This window comes from Phalaenopsis equestris, unplaced genomic scaffold, assembly GCF_001263595.1.
Source record: "Phalaenopsis equestris unplaced genomic scaffold, ASM126359v1 Scaffold001307, whole genome shotgun sequence".
NCBI classification, from domain to species: domain Eukaryota; kingdom Viridiplantae; phylum Streptophyta; class Magnoliopsida; order Asparagales; family Orchidaceae; genus Phalaenopsis; species Phalaenopsis equestris.
The window spans coordinates 476,176-484,734 of NW_018165746.1; positions in this window are offsets into that span (position 1 = coordinate 476,176).

Sequence of the window (8,559 nt, forward strand, 5' to 3'; positions counted from 1 at the left end):
ACATCATTCATATTCTTTGCAGCAATCAGTATATCATCAACATACAGTAACAGAAAAATAATAGAACCATCATCATGGCTTTTCACATAAACACAACAATCATACTCACATCTCCTGTAGCCAATCTGCATCATGTAAGAGTCAAACCGTTTGTACCATTGTCTTGGAGACTGTTTCAACCCATACAACGATTTCTTTAACCTGCAAACCAGATGCTCCTGTCCAGGTTGAGTGAACCATTCTGGTTTCTCCATGTAAATTTGCTCCTCCAAATCACCATGCAAATGTCAGGCATAGCCGTATCGTCGCTGCCGCTCGTTGTTGCAATTCTTCCCAATTTTCATCCTGCATGACATCTGGTTTTGTTGCACGCAAGACTTTCAAGATTCCCTGTTGAGCCAACAGATCTTTCACCCTTGTTTGCCACAATCCGAAGTTACCAGTTCCGTCGAACTTCACCACCTCGAATTTCGCACCAGAAAATGTCATCCGAAAATTGATCCTGTAACGAAACTTTTTGCAAAAAATTCCTCTGCAAAAATCTTTAGAACCTTTTTTTTTTTTTGAAAAGACGAAAGAAAAAACTGAAAAGACGAAAGAAAAAAAAAGACGAAAGAAAAAAAAATTGAAATGTTTCCTTCAAAATTTTCCAGCAAAGCAAAAAATTTCCTCGCCGCCTCCAAGAAAAGAAATAAATATTTCCTTTATTTCCTCTCCTTATCCGGTGAAGAAAATCTTAATTAAATTTGCTTAATTTAATTTAAATCAACTTAATTAAAAAAAGGTTCCTTTAATTAAGTGAATTTAAAAAAAAAAACTTTCCTTCACTAGCTTTTGTTTTGGAAATTCAAAAAATAAAACAAACTTTCCTTTTCATTTCCATGCTCTCCTACGGCAATGGACTCCTCTAACTTCCCTTCCAGATTCCTTTCCATCAAAGGAATATTCTTCCTCGGCTTCGGATTTCCTTCCAATTTCTGCTGAAATTTCCTCTCCAGCGAAGCTTGATTAAAGCCTTCCTTCCGCAGCCTTCCAAGGGAATATTTCCTTCCGTAGCCTTCTAAAGGAATATTCCCTCTGATTCCTTTCCAATCTCTCCCTGCTCCCTGGTTTGCGATTTTCTCCAGAGCCCTTCAAGTCGCGTGCGGAACTCGCGATTCTGTCACCCTGGTCCGCCTGCCTCCCGGCGAACCGCACCGCTGCCTTCCGCACGAGCTTTCGCCCAATCCACGAAACTGGACCTGCGCCCAGCTACCCTTCGTGTGACGTGGCTTCCTTTTCGTCTGTTCGTCGATTCACAACTTGCTGTACCGCGAGCTCGCAACCTTTGTCTATCGCGAACGATAGAGAAATTCTGTGTCGGGAAAATGGCAGAACCAGAACTCCTCTGTCCTAGCCGCCAAATCTTCTTCCTCGTGCCGACGTAGTTTCTTCCTTGCCGAACCTTGGCTTTGATACCACTTGTTGAGAAAACTAGGGCGAAGAAAAACAGTAATCGACACAAATCCAGAAGAACACAGAGATTTAACGAGGTTCGACAAAGATGCCTACGTCCTCGGGAGCAGAGCGGCGATTCCTTTCAATAATTAGAAAAGGGTTTGCAGAATAGAGGATACCTCCTGGGGTTACTAACATGCCTATTTATAACCCCAGGAGTAAACTTAGACACAATACGTAATTACAACATTACCCTTGTACCATACCGCGGGGCTCTGATCCCGCACCCCAACCCACGTAACTTCCCAATTTGGACAGATTCTTCCGCTCCGCTCCGCTCTGCTTCGATCCAGCGTCTGTCCCTATATGGTATATGAGCCATACCATAACAAATATGATTACCCTTGCACTTGCCAATAATGCCTTTTTCTTAATAATGTTCCAATACACCCGTCCAACTTACAATTATAGTGCAAATGTCTAACACATTTTTGTTAGTGAAATTAGACAATACATTCTCAGTTGTATGTATTATCTGCTTATTTGTAATAAAGGTGATCTTTTGTTGAGTTTCAAATATACAGACATCTATATTAAGTAAATCCAAAAACCATGATGAGCTACTCCTACTCTCTGCTTTAAGCATTGCCCATACGGTTAGAAATATGCTATTGTTTCCATCTAGTATAACCGTTGACAGGAAACATTTTTTCTTATTTTGGCATGCTTACATACATATAGATGTAAGCTTTTGATGATTTGAGTAGAAGAGTAGATGTTTTAAATTCGACTTATGTTAAGAAAGACAGAGGAAGATCTAGGAAGACTTGGGCATATTCTATAAAAAATGATCTTAATTTATTAGAATTAAATGAAAATACAACACTAAATAGGACGCAATGGAGAAAAAAGATTCATATAGCCGACTGTTTGTTGTTTATGTTTACATACATATAGAGTACATACATTGAGACTATATATATATATATATATATAACATCTGGAATGGTGTTGCGAATTTTCAATAATTTATGGTCCCTTCAGAGCTTATGAAGTGTTTAAATTCTTGGCTATAATCGACTTCACTGTTTTAAGTGATATAATAGATTTTTTTTCGATAAAGGTATCTAATGTATTGTTAGAATAGGAGAAATATTTGTGTACGTCTAACGTTTACGCAGAGTTCCGTACGTCGGTAGGTTACATGGAGGACATTGGAGGGTTATATCCGTGTTATATTTCCTGTAACATTTTTGTAACCTATTTTTAACTTACAAATATATAGAAACAGAAGCGTGAAAGTTACTAGTTACAGAGAGGTTACAGGAGGTATAATGTGGATATAACACTTCAATACCTTACATGTAACTTACTGACGTACGCAGCTCTATGTATGTTAGACGTACACAAATATTTCTTTTAGAATAGACTAGTGTAGAGTTGAGTGATATTTATTTTAATGCCCCCATATTAACTTTTAATTATTGGCGGCTTGATTAAATGGAATGGCGGGAATGTTTTTATTACAACGTAGAATTGAGAAAAAAAAGGCAACATTGCATGCTTATGGTTTGTTAAGTAGTTCTTAATGATCCTATATTGTGAGTGAGATATTTAACGCTGAATCAGTTATTATAAAATGGGTGCTTGTTAATTAGTAGATTAGTATACAAATCATTTGTGTAATAGCTGCTAATCAATTTTGTTATTCCCTTAGTTTAGTATTTTATAAGTAATCTTAATTAGGGATAATGAGGGACAAATAATCAACAATTTTCAAAGATTGGCACCCTTTTAGTTCACTTTTAATGTTTTTTTTTTAATTATTTCTATGATAGAAATGCATGTCAAGAAATTTCAGAACGATTGACTCGAGTGACTGAGTCTATTTTGATCCAACTTGATGACTTTATTGCGATAAATCAAACTAAAAATGGTAAAGATAATCTTTATATAATATGATCATTAACACCAAATTTAAATAAATCAAAAGGGCTCGAAAATATTTTTGGATTATGTACATACCTGTGATTAAAGCTTAGGAATTTTTCAAAATTTGTTTAGTCTCAATGTAAAAAAATTTATTTTTGGAGGTGAGTGTAATATAAATTATGATTGATCATTTATATATATATATATATATGTAAACGAACTGAACACGAACGAACATAACTTGTATTTGTGTTCGGTTCGTTTAAAATTTAGTTTGTTTGAAATAAGCTCGTGTTTGAAATTGTTAGTGAAGTCACTGGTCGTGTTCGTTTATCAACGAACGAGTCGAACACGAGCCGAACACAAGTTATTCGCGAACGACGAGCCAGTTTGACATCCCTAATATTAATATGTATAATTAATGTATTATATTACTTATATAACTTATATTATATAAATATAAAATATATATTAGTATATTACTAATATAGTATAGTAATATATTATTATTATTATTTTATTATATATTATAATTTATAAAATTTAATTTTTTAAAATATCATAAATTTTTTATATATAATCATTTTAAACTATTTTATATTTCGAACAATATCGATTAAACATAAACGAACGCATCGTTGTTCTTGTTTGACCTGTTTAACTAACCAAATGAAAAAAATTTGTTCACGTTCGTCCCGTTTACTTATCGAACGAACCGAACACGAACTCATTGACGAACCGAACACGAATTATTTGCGAACAATAAGTTTTTTTGACAGCCCTATATATATATATATATATATAGTTCTCATGAACTCACTTTTGGATTGATTTTCTTCAATCTCCATCTTTTTTAAGAATAATCCCTTTTTTCAATCAATTAAGATGATTACTATACCTGGATCTGCTCATAATGATTTTGAATTCCCCACTACATTTATAGATGAAATTATCATGTCATTCCTTCTTCTTCAAAGTTTATAACATATAAACTATAATCTCAGAATTCTATTAATAGTGGTTATGCTTTTAAATATACCATTTCAACTGCACAGAGCCAAGCATACAACAAAGTATTCTCTGTAATCAAATATCTTGATTAAAAAAGCTTTTGTTAAGAAGCAAATTTCAAGTTCCGACAGTGTCAGAGTACTCTAAATAGAATTTAAGTCACCTTTTTATGTAATTTTATCATTTCGGATTATTCAATCTTTAAATCAAATTCACCACGATATAAAGATATAAGGAAAGAGAATCCAATTTTTAAAGTTCTAAAATTCAAACAAGGGCAAAGAATTTTCACAAAATTAAATACCCCCAAACTTTATCACAAACATTTGCATAAATAAACATGAAGGAAGATATCACAATTGCAGATATGTGGTTCATGACTGATTTAATTAAATCAAATATTGAAATTCTCATCATAACTTGACCTAAAATGAAACTCAATACTCTGAGATTTGAGCTTGAATCTTACACTCAAATCCTCCTTACAATTGGAAACATTCTCAATGTCACATATAAATCTCATACCTTTAGTCATTTATATGTGACATTGTGTTTTGTTTTATTTGTTTGTGTCTTTTTCCTACGATTTGTTTCGAGTCCCTTTGGGTCGATTTTAGTTTTCCTCGAGGTTTTTCATGTGTTACTCCGTCATTTATTCTGTTATACATAAACACATGTTTGTCCTGCTAGCTGAATTTCTCTATTATATTGTTACCTGCGACGATGATCTCATTTACAGGTGCAACAATAACAAGAAACTTAAGTACCCAAAGTTTACAGTGCATTTATAGCACTTTACTGCATTTCCTTTATTGCTCTTTATATTGTCTTTCCTTTATACTATTTTCATTTACCACACTTCCTTATAACATAATTTGTTTATGCATGTTTTAAGTTAACTACAAAACCTTTAGAATATAGTCTGGTTTAGAAAATATATAATAGTAAGTCACCAAATAATAATATTGCACACTCACATATAAGACACTAAACTTGAAACTGCTACTACATGGGACATGGAGCAAGTCTTCGTGGGCAGCACGACCAGGATGTAGCAGACGGAGGATGACGATCTACAACAATACAATAAGTCTACGACAACTAAACATTTTCCTTAGTTTAAATAACAACTCATAGGACTTTAAGATTGTTTGTTTAGCGCAATGTGAATCCTCACATATTATCTTTAGGCTTTTGCAGAACCCTATTATGCAATTATAAGTCCTAATACTTTTAAGATTCCGAGGTTACCGTATAGTACAGTGTAAATCCTTCTATCTTTCTAGGTTATTAGCACGATCAGATATCGTGTGAATGTAAGTCCTAAATTTTAAAAATAAATTGCAGGATTAAACATTGAATAACATCATTTCAAATACATAATATCAAACAATAGGATCGTAGGGAAACCACTGAGGTTTTCCTCGGATCTGTGGTTTCCCCTATTATTTCCTCTTTTTGACTCCTGAAAATAATTGTTCATATTCAAGTCACTCCCATTTGACTTTCATCTATCCAATTTTGGAAACTTAAACTTTGAAATCTTGAAAGCAGAACCACTGATCTTAATCGAGAGCCTTCTTAAGTGACTCCAGTCATTTAAGATGAATTAACTATAGGGGCTTGCCTTTATAGAGAACTTGGAACCCAGGTAAAATAAACTCTAATCCTTATATTAGGTAGGGAAACTTGTCGACCATACATAAAAGGTTTCGCGGACCAAACGAATGTCACAAACTCTTTAGTTTAGGTGGTTGAGTCTACTATCATTGGAATACTTATCCTTCGGGATAGTGTATTATATATCGTATCGCGCTCGGTCATCCAAACTATTCAATATGTGAAACTCGTTTGAACTCATCTATTTTCAAAATTAAAATATTACTTAAAAAATAAAAAAAAACATATATTTATATTAAAATTATCTTCATATTTACAAAAATCATTATTTCCAAAATAAACGACCGACAGTCAGTCAAGTTTTTAATAAATTAATAAAAACATTTGATGGTATTGAAATGACTTAACAATTTCAATAGCATATCAATATCATTATGTATTTGTACAACCATGACAGGAGCACAGTCAAAAGATTATGTCAATTAAGATATATATAAATATCATTTTTCATATACGTTTATGGGTACCTTAATGTTCTCCCACTAATACCAACAAAGTATAAATTCATCATAGTTAATCATGCACATACAAGCAGTCCAAGTAAACATATTATTCATGTAATCATCATATTCAATTTAATTCACAAGCAGTATACATAAACTATAGATTAAAAGTACGAGTACTTACTTCGATGTTGGTTGATTCATGTTTGAATTTACTTTGACGTCAACTCCTCTAAATCAGAAGTCTAACATAAACATGATATTTATTTAATTTCATAAACAAACATTTTCATTAATTAAGTATTAAATTTACCTTATCTAATTCCTATTAAATATATATATATGTATATGTATGTGTGTGTGTGTGTGTGTGTGTGATCAATTTTTTCTGTACAAAGTTTTAATAAAATATTCATGAATAATAATAATAAATCAATGGATTACTTCCCCTCATCTTGAGTGGTTGCATATGCAACATAATGATCTACATTATCTCTAAAGAAAAAATCTTCATTTTTCATTTCATAGTCACTTCTTGCGAAATTCTTGATAATCATTTTATACATTGCATTTATAGTCGTCATCTTCATTTTCATCATCATCATTTTATCACTTTTATAAGGACAAAACATAATGAGGGATATTTTATCTCTATAAATTTTCAACTACTGCACTGAATGAGGAACAACAAGAAGCTTCTAAAGAGAAGATAACGTAAATGCTTAATTGTGAAGCAAACTAATACCAATCTTTTCTATAAATTCCGACGGGTAAAACGATCATTGGCTTGTTTTGCTTCCACTCATAATGTCTTCTTTTTGGATGACATTAGAAGTCACCACTCACGTTAGAAAAATCTTTCTTGGAATCTACTAACGTGGCTGTGGGACTGTAGGGCAGGGCAGGGAAGGATATAAAGGTTTAATGCAAATATATCTCCAACCGAATTATGACTTTGACATTAAATGAAGAATACTCTAGAACAGGGATGTAAGCTAGTCAAAGTCAAGCAGGAGCAATCCCCAACATGAGTTTGAGCTTGAGCTTGCGTAATTTTATTGAGCTCGAGCTCGAGCTTAAGTCTACGATTTCGAGCCGGCTCAAGAACAAATTTGTTTATTATAAAAGAGAAAGAAAAATATTAATTTAAGTTTATGGCTATCAACAAAGCTTATCGTTCGCAAATAATTTGTGTTCGATTTGTTAAGTAGTTCGTGCTCGATTCGTTTGTTAAGAAATCAAGCTGAACACAAACAAATTTTTTAGGTTGATTTATAAATGAGATGAACACTAGAGTTGTATCATGTTCGGCGCATGTTGGGTAGAATTAATTAAATTATATATAAAAGCTAAATTAATGATATATTTGAATAATAAAAAAATTTGTTTGCTAATAACTTGTGTTCTGCTAGATAAGTAGCTCATATTCAATTCGTTCATTAAAAAAATGAGTCGAATACAAAAATTTTTTAAGCTCGATTTATAAACAAGCCAAACACAAATAAAAGAAAATTAACAAGTTGAACACAAATACACTTAATATAAAAGAAAGAAAATTAGCTCGCTTGTGCTCGACTTTACACCCCTATTTAAGGTAGTTTTATAATAAATTAACAAATAAAATGAATAATTATTAGAAACATAATAAGAAATCACTTAATATAAAATAAAAATAATATTTCAAAATATTTTTTATATTTTAAAAATAAAATCTTCAAATATATATTGAGTATATTTTTTATCAATATTTTTTAAAACGAGCCAACTCAAGATTTAACGAATCGAGTCGTGACTAGCTTGAATTTGGCTTGTTAGCTCATCAAGTTAGTTCACAAGCCACTTATCGAGCCGGCTCACACGTCAGCTTGAACCACTTACAACCTTACTCTAGAATTTGTGGTTCATCTCCTCACCTTCAGAATGGGATGGCAAGAAAATGATGACAAAAGAATTTTAAATGGATAAAAATTTGCAATAACCATGGATAATACTAGCTTCTTTTATATATATATATATATATATATTATACTCTCTGACACAGTTAGCCCTTATATAT